This window comes from Pelecanus crispus, chromosome 11 (assembly GCF_030463565.1).
Source record: "Pelecanus crispus isolate bPelCri1 chromosome 11, bPelCri1.pri, whole genome shotgun sequence".
Taxonomy (NCBI): Eukaryota; Metazoa; Chordata; class Aves; order Pelecaniformes; family Pelecanidae; genus Pelecanus; species Pelecanus crispus.
The window spans coordinates 30,319,687-30,335,493 of NC_134653.1; the positions used below are offsets into that span (position 1 = coordinate 30,319,687).

A 15,807-nucleotide genomic window follows, 5' to 3' on the forward strand; every position below is an offset into this window, starting at 1 on the left:
CAAGGGAAACATCAACTCTGCTGCTCTTTTCCTGGGTTTAATAACAGGACCTTTTTTTTTCCAGCTCTTTCTTTGGAAGACATTAAAAATAAATAGTATAAATAAATAAATAAATAAATAAATAAGCAAGCAAGCATAGTGCCAGACAATAGAAAGCCTTTGACAAATTGATGTGTGCTAATGTAAAGTTCAAACACAATGTACAACATATAAGGACAGACCATGGCATTTTTTCTGTGTTCTACTCCAACCTTTCATTTTCTAAGTATTTTTATTTCATAGATCTGCTACTTTCGTAAGAGGGAAACAGTGCATTTAAGGACCCTTCCCTTTCAGGGGAGAGAAGTGGGTCAGCTGCTGCTGCTGGCACCCTAGATTTGCAGCAGACCAATGTTAATATGCTCCAGAATATGGTACTGCTGCACCTTTTGTTTTGCAGTTGTACTGAGTTACACACTGAAGTTAGATAGTTACTGAAATAATACATTGTGCGTAGATAATTAAATGTTGGCCCCTTTCGCATTCATTATCCTGAACAAATACAAGTATGGCTTTCAGTGCCATATCAGCTTTGCTTATGAAGATCTCATCTGACAGCAGATTACACTGTTTTCCACCTGTCCTAAGCTTTTTCTCTCTTTAAAAAAAACAAAAGGCGGGGAGGGGCGCAGGGAGAAACAACATCCACCCACCCCCTCAAACCCACCTAGCAGAACACGCTCGTGGAAACTTCCAACACATCTATTTCACTTCAGGCAGCACACACAAAGTAACAACCATATTCAATGAAATGGGATTCCTTAGTATTATTGGGAAAAAAAGAGATCGCATGTTTTCTTTTGTCCTTAATTTTTTAAATGTAAAGAATGCTGCCTTAAGACTATAAAAATATTGGCATTAAGGATAATTCACCAATACTGATACTTGGCTACTGAAGAAGTCCTACAATGCTTGCATCTTTTATAACAAGTTGCTTATCTCCCCAACCGTACTACGACCCATTGCCATTCTCTAGTTCCATCGTACTCTTTGCTGCTGACAAAGTGGTCTATTTTAATGCTGAGTGAAATAAGCAACAAAAGGCTCCACCATTTAATGCACAATTACTAAACAAAGTAAAATTCTCAGTTTGTAATACCCAAGTAAAACAGGGGCTCAGCTTGTGAGTTACAAGAAACAGAAGTTTCCTGCTTTTCATTTTCCACATGCTCCCACAGCCTAGTAATTCACTGGTAGTAATTCTTACACTTTATATACAGATATATACATGTATGTCCAGAGGTAAGCCGAGTTCTTACATTTTTCAGTCCATTCCAGGTACAAGCTTTCAACTGCAAGCAAGGCACACAATTCTAACAGCTAGGTGAGTGGTAGGGGAAATAGCCTCGCATTTCTTAGAAACTACAGAGCATTTCCTCCTGCTTGGCTTGGGCATATGTTTGGCTTTCCACAAATTCCCTCTGTAGCTTCATGATTTCACGCTTTCCACTGGGGGCTAAGCTAACAGTCCTGGGCCTAGCCTTCTTGCTGTCACTTGGTGGCCACATAACCTTTGGCAAGTTGATTCACTTCTAGGAAAGGCACTCACAAACGCAAATTGTTATTCTCACTTTCCTCCCTACTGTCCATGCTAGTTCAGGTTTTTTTTTCAACTTGTTGCTTGTTATGAATTCTTTTCAATCCCAATCTCACATTACAAGCTACTACATAGAAGATCTCCTTCTATGACCTGGTGACCTGCCCAGTGGATGAGGGAGAGGCTGTGGATGTCATCTGCCTGGACTTCAGTAAAGCCTTTGACACGATCTCCCACAGCATTCTCCTTAGGAAGCTGGCGGCTCATGGCCTAGGCAGGTGTACTCTTCGCTGGGTAAAAAACTGGCTGGGTAGCCGAGCCCAGAGAGTTGTGGTGAATGGAGTTAAGTCCAGTTGGCGACCGGTCACAAGCGGTGTTCCCCAGGGCTCAGTTTTGGGGCCAGTCTTGTTTAATATCTTTATCAACAATCTGGGTGAGGGGATTGAGTGCACCCTCAGTAAGTTTGCAGATGACACCAAACTGGGTGGGAGTGTCGATCTGCTCGAGGGTAGGAAGGCCCTGCAGAGGGACCTGGACAGGCTGGATCAATGGGACAAGGCCAACTGCATGAGGTTTAACAAGGCCAAGTGCCAGGTCCTGCACTTGGGTCACAACAACCCCATGCAACGCTACAGGCTTGGGGAAGAGTGGCTGGAAAGCTGCCTGGCTGAAAAGGACCTGGGGGTGTTGGTAGACAGCCGGCTGAATATGAGCCAGCAGTGTGCCCAGGTGGCCAAGAAGGCCAACAGCATCCTGGCTTGTATCAGGAATAGTGTGGCCAGCAGGAGCAGGGAGGTGATTGTCCCCCTGTACTCAGCACTGGTGAGGCCGCACCTGGAATACTGTGTCCAGTTTTGGGCCTCTCAGTACAAGAAGGACACTGAGGTGCTGGAGTGTGTCCAGAGAAGGGCAACAAAGCTGGCGAAGGGTCTAGAGAGCAAGTCTTATGAGGAGTGGCTGAGGGAACTGGGGTTGTTTAGCCTGGAGAAGAGGAGGCTGAGGGGAGACCTTATCGCTCTCTACAACTACCTGAAAGGAGGTTGTAGTGAGGTGGGTGTTGGTCTCTTCTCCTAAGTAGTTAGCATTAGGACGAGAGGAAATGGGCTTAAGCTGCGTCAGGGGAGGTTTAGATTGGATATTAGGAAAAATTTCTTCACGGAAACGGTAGTCAAGCGTTGGAACAGGCTGCCCAGAGAGGTGGTGGAGTCACCATCTCTGGAAACGTTCAAAAAACGTGTAGACGTGGCACTTGGGGACATGGTTTGGTGGGCATGGTAGTGTTGGGTTGATGGTTGGACTGATGATCTTAGAGATCCTTTCCAACCTTAATGATTCCTAGTTTTTACTTTCACTAAAAATAATCCAGCCACCAAGCCAGAAAACATGAAATTACTACTCTACCCTTAACTGGTTTAGTGGTGGACTTGGTAGTGTTAGGTTAATGGTTGGACTGGATGATCTTAAAGGTCTTTTCCAACCTAAACGATTCTATGATTCTATGATTCTTGTAAACAGTATGAAGAGAGTATTCATCAACTTTTGCCACTGTCTGCACAGAAGAAGTTGCATCTATATTAAGAGCTTTAACTGCAGCATCTGGCAGTCTTAGTGGCAGCACACGCACCTCCACAGCCCTTGCCCGATAACCCTGGGTAACACTGGCTGCCACAAACAGATGACCCACCAGACACAAGCACATTACCATTTTTGTTGGAAGCCAGTATTTTCCACTTGCTACAGCTACAGCATATTCTCTCTATGCATGGTATAGACCGTATTACTTGCAATTACTCACATTGTTTCTAACTAGACAATATAGTCCAAAAAGCTCAGAAACAGGAATGGGAGCAGCAGAAAAACAACTTTCTGTGTTGCATTTAGGAGACACTTTATAAAAAGTGGGTGGTGTTATCACAAAAGTGATGGTTGTGAGGAGAAAGTATGCACAACCCAGATATTACCATTTCAGCAGCAACAGGAAAGAAATTCAGATGCAAATATATCGCTCATCTGAAGGCACAGTAATTCTTAATAAAAATTTACATTGCAGACAAACTGATCTGCACATACTCCTCAGTTTTGGGCAACATTTTACTTGATGTTACATATATTTGAACTTTGAGATGTAGTTTTATAACCAAAATGACACAATTAACATTCAGATAGCAATTCTCTATGCTATAACCAAAAGAAGCCTGAAAAAAACCCCAACATTACTACTTCTGTAGACGTTGTGAACTTAAATTCAATAAAACAAACTGAAAAGTCTAAATGTAAGGAATAAGACGCTCCAAATTCTAAGAGATTACTTTGTTACATCGAGTAATGTTATTGCATTTTGCTTCTGGAGGAAGCCACTTATTTCAGAAGACAACTGCACGTCTTTCCCTGGTGATCCCTTTCAACCCATACTTTTTAATAGGCCAAATGATTAGTTGGAAAACAAACATTCTTTCAAGTCTACAAATTGCTCCTGAGGCCTAAACTATTTAACGACTCCAGCTTCTACCAGCTGAGAGCAACTGCAGAGAATTTAATGAGGTATGATAACCTGTTCAGCTATCTGAGAGAAAAAAGGTACCAACTATAACCCAAATAGGGAGGGGTAGGAGGAGCCGATCCTCTCCCCAACTTGTGGAGGAGAGATGTCAGCTGGGGGGACCGAGAGTGACGCAGAAAAGCAATTCTAGCCCGTGCAGCTTGGAGGAGATGGTGTGTGTTGAAGAAGGAAGCAACAACAAACCATAGAGATTGTTCTTTCCAGTACATGATTATTAGCAAGCACAAGAATGACGAGTTTTATCTTTTCTTTTGAAGATCTCTTTTGTACCATCTTCAGCACATTTCGGAAAGACTCAAGGCAATCTGGCATACAGAAGCACTGAGCATTGGGACCTTGGAGGTGCCTGGGAAAGATTCATTCCCTTTGTTTTCAAAATGTTTACTCTCAGTAACTATAAGTTTATTTTTAAAATAAGAAGAGACTATTAAACAGAAGAGACTATTAAAAAAAGGGGGGGGGGGGATGTAATTTTGTCTACTTGCAGCCTCTTTCAGCCTTCGTGCTCTCTGGACAGCACTTGCTATAAAACTTGCTATTAAGTTGCTATTAAACTTTGGGGTTTTTTAAATACCAGACAAAACCACACAAATTGTCTGAGAACTATACATATGTACCATTGTGTTTGATGGCTGAGATGCTTTTAGACACAAGCAACTCAAATTAGATCCTACAGATACATTTGCATTTTCTGGCACTAACATTTTACTTGGAACAACTTGGTGTTACAGACAAAGAGCATGAATGAAGAACAAACTAGGATTACAAATTGAAACCTTTAAAACATACGACAGATTGGGAAAATAATGTAAGACTTACTGAATGTACTAGACTGACAATTTTTAGGTCTGCCACAAGCCCATTATATCACACAGCCCACAGTGCCCTGTATCACTTTAATTTACATAAAACCATAGAAGACAGATCGAAGCACCCTACCTACTGTGTAGTAGCGCTTGCAATGCGTCCAGTGGCACAGTAAGGTGCACTAAAGCTAGTTTGTACCCAAGTACTGGGAGGAGAAAGAAGGAAATACTTTCCGACATGTAACTGCTCCCAAACATGATCAGTTTCTGCCTCATATTTTGTTCCCTAGCCTAAATCCTAATTTAAAGCTCACATCTTCAAATGGATAAGACCTATATTTTCTTTTTTATTATTATTATTTTTAACGTATAAGCTCCACAGGACAAGAGATCTTGCAAGATAAAGAAGTGACACATCCGGCTTTGACTTTTGTTGCTCTTAAGGACAGATCTGCTCTAGAAGAGAAACCTCTTTTTCTGTAAGAGGCAACTACCCATTATTAACTCAACAAACTTGTGCTAATATCTGTGATCCATTCTCTTTCTTTATCCATCCCTTGGAAGAAGAACCCAAAGTTGAAATAAGAGGTGTACAACATGTGAAGCTAGGCCAGATACAGCCATTTCCTCGATAAACAGAATATTCATTATGCAGTAAAAACAGACATTTCAAAGGAAAAGGCAATAAAGAGAAGGGTCTGGTGTCTTCTTAGCGCACAAGATAAACCCAAATTAGGAATTTTCTTATTTATAATCACAGAAGAATCTCCCCAATCAAATAAACACTACTCTCGATCCAGTATTCAAATGCTGTAATTCTCCATGCTTTGATCTTTAACTTTGTAATTCTTACACCAGTAGCCAGGAAAAAATCAACTTAATTTTCATATGAAACAAAACAGCCAAGTTGTATACTGATTTCCCTCTAGTTCTTCTTCTAAAATGAGACTTTATGATTATGCCTCTTTCGATACTCCCTTGGAATTAAGCTGGGTTTGGCAATAGTCCAGGGCTGATTATTCCTGCAGTTTTCAGTTCCTGAAAATGATGCACACACGATATTGGTCCTACCAGCACAAAAATTAACCGTAACTAAGAATGAATGCACACATTTATGTGAAAAAAATCTTTTGCACTGATGTGAAATAAAGACCTGGCATATGAGGAATACCAGTTGAAAGAGATCTCATGAGTCAGAATCTGCACAGACAGTTTCAAAAATATCTTTGTTGCAAAAGAGACCGAGACATCAGACAGCCAAAATGACACCTCACAGCTTGAAGTGCAAAAATTAAAAGTTAAAATCTACTGGCATATATTGAATATGAATAGGTAATTGCACAATGGAATGAAGTTTTGACCATCTGCCTTGTTAATATGAAACTCAAAGAGAAAAATTTCTGCTAATTTCTTGAAAAGCTTTTCCCCCCCCCCACTCTCCCCTTTTTTTAATTAAAAGAAGTCAGAATTTTGGTAAAATTGCATATATTCAGAAGTCTCTTGCCCCTTAAGTGTGACACTGCACTTAAGGGGAGCTTACAAGTCCTTACAAATCCAGAAAACCATCCCAGTTGTTCCCCAGCAATATGCCACCGTATTCTACTAAAATTTTATTCTATTGTTTCATAGTTGACTCTGCTTTCAACAGGATGCTGGGCTGGATGACCTCCAGAAGTCCTTTCTAACTTGAATTATTCTACAATTATTCTAATGATTCTAAGGATTGTTACTAAAAGGTAAACTATACAGTTTGGAGCACTAGCAGAATTACCAAGATCATAGCACCATCTCAAAACCAACCAACCAACAAAAACCACCACAAAAAGAGGGCCTTAGAAACTATACAACACTTCACAACCCATATTATTTTTTCTTTGTAAGTATCTAAATGCCAATAGAGCAAGTGGGAAGTCTAACTTTGTGGAATCAGCATCCTAGGATTTCCATATATACTTACTATCCGCCGAACTAGCGCTGCCCACAAGGAGTAAGTCATGGTTCAAGACCAACGCTCCAGTTAGTTCCTAGCAATCAGGCGAGAAGATTTACTAACTCAGTGTTTAAATAAATTGTTGAAAGGAGTAAACTGCCTTAGTGTAATGTCCCAGGCAGAAGGCAGCACCTTCTGCCTCCCACCCCACCCTCCACACTGCAGTGACAGATAAACAGTTCCAGGAATTGTACATTTTCTTTCTGACCTCACTGATGAGGAAAGTTAAGAGACCTCCAGTGCAGGCTCCACCCCCAGGCATCGATATGCGAGGATGACTTCCCCAGCCCTATCCAATACCCGGTTCAGCACAATAAATATCTTCAAACCAAGGAAGCACTTTACAAACACCGGAGACCAAGTCTAAGAGCAGTGACAAAAGTAATTGAATTAATCGATCTCATAACCTCAAGGTCTTTACATTATTATAAAGGCCATCTCCACCGCTGGCAGCAGGTAAGGAGGCTGCAGTGAGCAGCCCTGGTGTCTGCTCAGGAGGAACATCCCACCGGCCCCGCTGCCCTCCTGGGATGAGGCTGGAGAGGATGAGCCGGTTTAACGTGGCAAACTGCAGCAGTTGCCACTGCAGGGGTGCATCAGCACACACCGGGGGAAACAAGCGTGCTCCAGCCTGTGTCCAAAAGCACTCAAAAGTCCTCACACACAACTTATTTAGCACTGTTACATCCTAAGAATCCACAGTGCTCTACTCAAAAACCCTTTCAGTCATAAAATGTTTAATTTTTCCATGTGCAGTGGAGTACGTACCGAGTCCCACGGTATAAAGCATTCTCATAAATGATATCAGCCACTACATCCTCACTGTTGCTATGCAACCCAGGGCTGTCTCAGCCATATGTGTTTTCTCTACCTCTTCCACCAGGATACGATAAGCAACAACCAATTATATCCCTAATGTTAAAAGCTGACAGCGTTTACCTTACAAAGCATGGGCTGTTTTTAGAGGGTGACTGGTTTAATTCTCCACCTTTTCATAGCTTCCCAGCTTGATGCACGGGCCTGAGTCCCAACACCTTCCCCCAAGATAGGCATGGCAAAAATTGCAGATAAGCAGACCTACATCTGCACCTCTCCTACGAGGCCAGGCTGAGAGAGTTGGGGTTGTTCAGCCTGGAGAAGAGGAGGCTGCAGGGAGACCTTATTGCGGCCTGCCAGTACTTAAAGGGGGCCTATAGGAAGGATGAGGACAATCTTTTTAGCAAGGCCTGTTGTGACAGGACAAGGAGTAATGGATTTAAACTAAAGAACAGATTTAGACTAGACATAAGAAAGAAATATTTCACAATGAGGGTGGTCAAGCACTGGAACAGGTTGCCCAGAGAGGTAGTGGAGGCCCCATCCCTGGAAACATCCCAGGCCAGGTTGGACGGGGCTCTGAGCAACCGGATCTGGTTAAAGCTGTCCCTGCTCACTGCAGGGGGGTTGGGCTGGATGGCCTCTAAAGGTCCCTTCCAACCCAAAGCATTCTATGATTCTATGATCTGCAGAAATAAGGGGAAGGGCAAGCGTCCCTTCCAGCCCCTAACCTGAGGGAGCAAATGCCAGAAGTTGTGAGCTGCTGGTACCTGAGAGTGTGTGGGTGGGGAGGGCAGAGAACATCCCAAGGTGCGATATCCCATGCACACTGTTAGCTCAGCTGCTCTCCTTTAAAAAGCTTTATACTTCACCCACGACAGGCCTTATCACTAGTCCTGCAGCCTTGCTGATAGGAAAGCCAGCCTTAATCTTAGAAGTTAAACTCTTTGCTTTAGTACCGTATTTGAATTGAATCGAAACAAAACTAAATCCATTGTATTTAACATATATCCCTTTGAAACGTATACATGCCTTATGCTGCAGTAAAAATATTTTCACCTTAATCAAAACACCCAAACTGTGCAACAGACCTAAACACTACAAATGATTTGTCAAGCGGGTTAGCGCAGAGCTGACAGGGATCCTCCTTGCCACACCAGCACAAAGTGTTCGCTGCAAACAGCGACAAAGGAGCCAGAGGAAACCACTGCCAGCAAGTTCAATGATTTACTCAAGTTCAAACAGCATGTTCCCAGCAACACCTTTCCAGCCTAAACTTGAATCTGAATACTATCACAGCTCCCCAAACCCTGGCATTTTCCACGCCTTTTGACATAGAAAATTACTTCCTCTGCTTGCTGGTCTTTAGCTAATCACTTCTTCTACATTAATGGATCTTTCACTCATAACCCCCAGCTATGCCGTGCCTTCCAAGAGCCAGGTCCAGCTGAGACACACACGATTTGAAAGGCAGCAGCACCAAAGAGACACCCAAAGTCTACCCAGAGCAGAGAACGTGGCCAAATTAATTCAGATTAAGTTAGTTTTGCCAGCAATCCGGTTACCATCACGCAATGAAATCTACTCACTGCTTTTGCAGTGACTCTCGATGAAGTTAACTTCCTTGCTTCATTCAGGATTTCAAAGACATTTTAGAGTTTGCCATTTTTTTATAACTGAAAATAGAGCTGCTATGACTTGCTTTGAGCACTCACCACGCACATATCATGTGGTTTCAGTGCAAGGTTGAAGACAGAGCAGAGGTTGACTTGATGTGCAAAAAGCAGACAAGAACCAAATTCTAAATATGTACCTTGCTAGGGCTGAGCGAGCCATGACTACTTCCTCTGAGAAGTGAGAAAGTAGAAAACCAGAGCAGAGCAGAGGAAATAGCTGGGAACGTCTTTAAAATCCCTCCTATATCAACATATTAAATTTTCTTTTCAGCCTTAGGCAGTCAAGCTAAAAAGAAATTAAACCCCAAGAAACCAAACCCATCAAGATCAGAGCCAGAGGCATGCCAGCCTGTCCATCAGGAAGATTTTGAGGAGAATAGTGCTGTCCTACCTCAGAGACTGAGGAATTCACTCTCTCCCAGAGGGCATAGGCAACTCTCATCAGCATTAATAACAGTTGGCACTAGGAGTTGAACAGGATCCCTCATCTTCACCATTGGAAAAGACACGAGCCAGAACAAGACAATTTTATACTGTTATGCTAGGAAGTGAATATATTGGCTTTTTTTGAAAAGCTACATGCTTGAAATCAACACCTCCTACTTGAAATACTTTATTTCACAGCTCTTCTGCACAGTTAACGTTTTTCCACATAAGACACAAGTTAAATTTCAAACAAACATTCCTGGGAAAAAGGCCTCTTTAGTTCAAAGTCTAGATTTAAAGATGTATAGAAAGTGATAGGATATCTTGACAACAAGTGAGTAACAAACACGCAGACTTTGGAAACTGCAGTGCTCGTTTAAACAAAAATCTCATACAACTTAGATGATGTTTTAGAAGACAGCAGTCAAAATACACACACACACAGACCAAGGAAACACCACTAGTATTTCCTGAAACTATCACAATGTTACAAAGTTTCAATAAAAATGGACTGCCAGTGTTAAGAGTTGTATTCAGTGATGTTTTTATTTAATGCAATTTATTTCCCTCTGAAAGCTAACTGCTATCACTTAGTGCTTTTAAAAAAACAAACAAACAAAAAAAGCAAGGTGAATGAGCACAAAATGACCAGCTCTAAATATATTTATGTTTCCTTATGCTCTAAGAACATGGTAAAAATCAACTCCTTGCAGCCAGCCTAAGTGAAATGACAGAGTGAAGTTGTCTAAGCGATTATTCCTGTCAAAATAACAAGGGAACAACAAAGGCATTCTACCAAATACCCATCACTACAGTTTTATGGCCCAGATTTATGCTGCCAGCTATGTTCATGGCCTGTTAAACCAAAGAAAAGTTATTAAGAATGAAAAAGCATGAACTGTTTCAGTATTGGCCCTTGTATCTTCATTAATTAAACTGAACAGCTTTACCCCTCCCCCCCACCCTGAAACAAGACAAACAACTCTGTTTTAAAAGCATGCTTTCTGCAAACATGCTCCACGCTACCATAAGAACTCTTTGGAAATTTAAAGATAAAATTCCATTCACCGACGGTAGCCAAAAAAAAAAAAAAAAAAAAATTGCGCTTTCGGTGAATATTAGGGCAACCAGCAACTATTTGTTGTAGGGTCTGTATCAAAATAGCCAAGCTCAGAATAAAAATGCCAACTTGTATTAACTTCTTTTTACAAACAGTTTGTTGAAGGTTGTTCACCATAAAGGACAAACATTTGCACACAGACCTTGGGTAAAATCAAAACAGATAGTACAGATCAATGCTCTTTTAAAAGCAGAGATACAATCCCAGACGATGTGCAGGTGAATGGCACGTGTATAGTTCAAAGCAGGTTTTAACAGCGCTCCTCTTAGTCCCTCACCCGCTCTTCAGCGCCAGAGAGGGATCCTACTCAGATGGAAAAAGTGAGAGCCCACCAACTTTTCCAAGAAACAAACTAACTGCACAAACTTATATTGGCTAAACCACCTTAGAAAGAAAGAGCTGTGAAGATTTAAAAAACCAAGACGGGAATTTCGATCTCTAGTAGAGAGGATGATACTGAGAGGGCTGTAGGATGGAACAAAAACCCTCTGAAGGACTAAGCACCCTCCCAGCACATCTGGGACTCGTGCAGCCAAACAAAACACTCAATTCCCATCTTTATATTGGAACTATATTAAAACCAAATCCAAACAAAACAACTGATAGTGTCAGATCAAGCTTGAATGAAAAGACCATTTCCATCAACTGACCAGCACAGCAGGAAGCAAAACACAATTAAATGCACTTCGGTGTGATTTTTAGCACGTATCAGAGCAACTCACGTAAAACACACCAAGTACTTACAGCCCAAGTAGCCACAGAATTTTTCTGTTCTGTTTCTGTTCTGTTCCAGTGTTTCTGCTCTATTTCAAAACCTTCTCCCAAAGAATCTGAAACACCTCTTGAGTTTTTGCCCAGCTTTGTTGTTCAGGTTAGCAGTCTGAAAGTAGTTGAACTTCTTACAAAGAAACAAACTGCCACACTTCTTTAGCAGCGTAAGCCTACAGCTAAGGAACTGTGGGTATTAAACAACTACCTTGTTTTTATTGTATGGCAACAAACTTAGAGATCTAGACTAATGGTGTTGGCTGTGAAACCAGATATACCTGTAATAGAAATGTGACTGATATTGCCATGATTAAAACAGAGGCAATGTTGAATGAAAAGATCTTTTCTCCTATTACAACAAAGACACTGAGCTCATGATATGAGACGAAAGATGGAAAAAAGCCTTAAGAAAAAAGTCTGGGAGAAAAATCAACTTCCATTTAAAAGATTCCACTGTAAAGTAAAAAATTCTGCAAGCTCAGCTACATATTCCCAGATCTGATATTAATATGCCAGAATAACGATGCAATTAAAATTGGTCCTGGGTCACTATGTGCGGGCGTTTTTCAGTACACGTGACCGGCAACAGCAGGGCCCAGGCATTCTTGGGTGCAGCAGCCAGTAAGTTTCTTCAGTCCGTGGTGACACCTTTTTCCCCTTAAATTTACTATGAGAACACTGTATTACATCTATTTGTAGAAAATATTCTCAGACCAATTAAACTCCATTTCAGTGGAAACAAAAAGGACAGATAACTGGCTGCAAAGATACAGCTACATGAACAGACTACCACAAGGCAAAAGAGAGGAAGGAAAAGCTTGCTGGGAAATAGCAACTGATGAGAAAACCAGTGTGCTCAGGGGTTTGTGCTATGAATGAAGGCAGGACAAATGACAGAGTATTCCATTTCAATGAAGAAATGAATGAGAGTACTACAGGGAAAAATAATCATTAAAAAAAAATAACCTTTTTCCAAGCAGCCCGCTGTTGACTATACCAGACAAGCTATTTAAAATAAAAATTATTCCTGCACTCCTGTTTGTGATTTGCAGATTTGCATATATTAAATTCTGACTGATCAACTGTTGGTTTGAGAAGCACAAGCTGAATTAGTTTTAGCTCTCAGGCTCATTTTACCCCTTGATTGTCCTAGCTTTTAAGCAATTTTTAAAAACATGGCTGTACTTTCTCTAGATTTAGAATCAGATTGCCATCTGTTAGACATTTATTTATCTAGGTGTAATTTAAGGCATATGGAGTTAAAAAGAACAAGAAAGAAAAAGTGGAGGTTAGAAGAGATTTTATATGGCACAAATTAAATTCACAATGTCATGTGTATGAAGACTGGTTCCCATATAAAAACTAGAGGATTACATTTTAAATAAGGTATATCTACCCAGCCTCCCTTCCCGAGGAATCTGTTGCAGAACCTCCTCTCTACGGCACTACAGAGCAACACTGAGCATCAGAGACGGAGTTGGGTCAGGAAGTCAGCCCTGCCAGACATCAAATAGGAAAATGTGACAAGGTATGAACAGAAAAACTAAGCGAATACATAATCCCTGAGCTGTTAAAGAGAAGTGTTTGAAAAGAAAATTATTTCTTCTCTCTTGCAGCCTGATTCCTACTTTTATGACCTCCAGCAAGGAAATAACCAGTTATGTCAAATGCCTTTTGCTCCAATCCTAAAGCTCCTCTGTAGTGGATAAAAATCTCTCTTACAGCCCAGGAAAAGAATGCAATATCCATGAGCCCTTTCCCAGCTACACAGCTTGCAGTAGTTCCGAGCTGAAGTATGTTGTAGTATGTTATTAATAAGGTACCAACCTGCCAGCTTCCCCACACTTAAGAAGATTGAGAGCTGCACCTATGTCAGACCTATGGAATAGCGCTGAGTTTTCCCACTGTGTGATCCAGCAGACAGCACACACAGCACCATCCCTTTGCCATAAAAGCTACTACAGACATAGGATTGCAACTTAAGCACAGAACTAAACAGAAAACAAGGCAATTTTTGAGCCTAAGCCTAAGACTTTTTTTAAAAGTCACAGATATCCAAAGAAATGGATTAATACTTTAAAGACAATACTCTTAATTCCTCTAGAGGATATCTGGAGCAGTGACGGGAGATCCGTACAAACTGTAACCTATTATTTCCCTTGGTTATTTAATCTGAGAGTCCACCAAAGTCATGAGAGGGGACAAATAGGGGACAAACAGCTACATCGACACAGTGGAATGCACTCTCACACCTCCACTATCTTCAACCCCAGCAGCAAGTTTACTCACACTACCTTAAATTGTGCTGTTTGACTTGAGGTTTGACAGATTTCTGGGTCTTGTATGACACTAAGTTCTCAGCCAGCAGCCACCAGCGACAGCGGAGATGGGAGCTGAAAGCCACCGAGCCCTCGCTGTGTCGGGCAAGTGGCGGCAGCTGGCTCAGAAGCCAGCGAGCCCGGATGCTCCTTGTTTAAAAACTGTATCGCTGATGTATCAGCACTGAGTGACTACTCTGCAGTACATCCCTAAAACAACAAATAACTCAGTTTATGATGAACTACGTGCTTTATACTAATTCCATATTTTTTTGTAGAAAAATGTTAGTAGCTCCAAGGCTAAGTAAAACCAGGACCCTGTTCCAGCCAGACAAAAAAATAATAGCTAAAGGTCCGTGTTCACAAGTTGTTCTGCAGAAGATGCAATGGCACAAACTACCAACTTTCACAAGTGCCAAGACCTTAAGTTTGAGCACAGGAGTTGGGCAAAAGTTAAAACAAATTCATGCATAAAGCCAAGCACATGCAAAATTACTGCTGAAACAGAAGAACAGCAGTGCCAGCGGCTGTCACCAGTGAATTAAGTGAAAAGGTCATCCTGTGTCTCACGATTTCTGCTCTGTAAGCAGTGCAGTGTAAGGAAAGTAGTACAGTTGCCCTCTGCAGGTTCCACATTTCCATTTTTCAGTCTTCACTTCTTTTAGACAGGTTTTTTTAATTCAGGTTATTCTAATAAATCTAAAATATCAGCTCAAAAAAAGAAACCAACAGAACTTCACCATGCTAACACTATTAACAGTGGTTACCAAATATTTTCCTCTTCATTCTTTTGTGCTCACTTGACAGTATTTTCTTTTCCAGTAGCGCCAAACAGGAGATGACTAGCAAGCTAGGACAAAAATGCTATAGATGATAACTGATAAAAAGTACTGGAAATAGCCCATACACAAACGCCACACCTGCCCAAGGAATGCAACTGTACCTTCAATCATTTAGTGAACAAACCTCTGTGAGGCCACATCAGAACTTTACGTACTCGCACTTACAATGAATAACTACTTCGTTTGAAAACAAAACAAAATGTTTAGCCACTTCAGAGCACAAGCTGCTCAGGATTTACCCACATGCTGGTACCAAGGCTTTGGTCCCGATTCCACTCAAGTCAACCACAGTACACCCACTTCCCACGGTTCAAACACCAGTCAGAAGTTTCAGGTACAACTCAAATCACCAGTTTAGGCTCCCCTCCGTGAAATAAAACAGAAGAAAGTGGATTCATTTACCTTTCAACACACTATAACCAAAACACGTTGCTGTTTTGCAGTATTTGCTGGAACTAGAAACAGGGGGTGTCGCATAATGGCTGCAAGGAGCATGGCAGACCCCAGCCCAGCTGCAGGAGCCCACACCCCATCCACCGGGAAGGGGCTTCTCTCTACACAACCAGCATTTCCTTCACTGCTTTCCCATGCCATGTAATACAGACTGTCCTTCCTGAAAATAACCCAGAGACTAGGAAAGGTATTTAATGGAAAAGGGAGTGGCAGGGGGCTCTGCATGGCACCCAGTCGTTGTGATCCGAGGGCTCTTCACCTTTCCTTTGCTCCCATGAAATTACACCCTGACCCCACCCAACTACAGCCCTCAAGTCACACTGGTCATATAACTTCTATTTCATGACAAAGTTATACTGAAAAAAAGCACCTCTTTTTTCAATAAAAGAAGAGAATAATGATTATTTACCATTGACTGCAGAGTGACAGATCTTTTTAGTAATTTAGCTTCAAGCC

The 15,807-nt window shown here is 41.5% G+C and overlaps 1 protein-coding gene across 1 annotated transcript in view; it reads right to left on the reverse strand.

Annotated features, from left to right (window-relative positions):
* KIAA1671 (KIAA1671 ortholog) overlaps positions 1–15,807 on the reverse strand; it is a 49,704-nt gene that overhangs the window by 11,888 nt on the left and 22,009 nt on the right. The window lies entirely within an intron of this gene.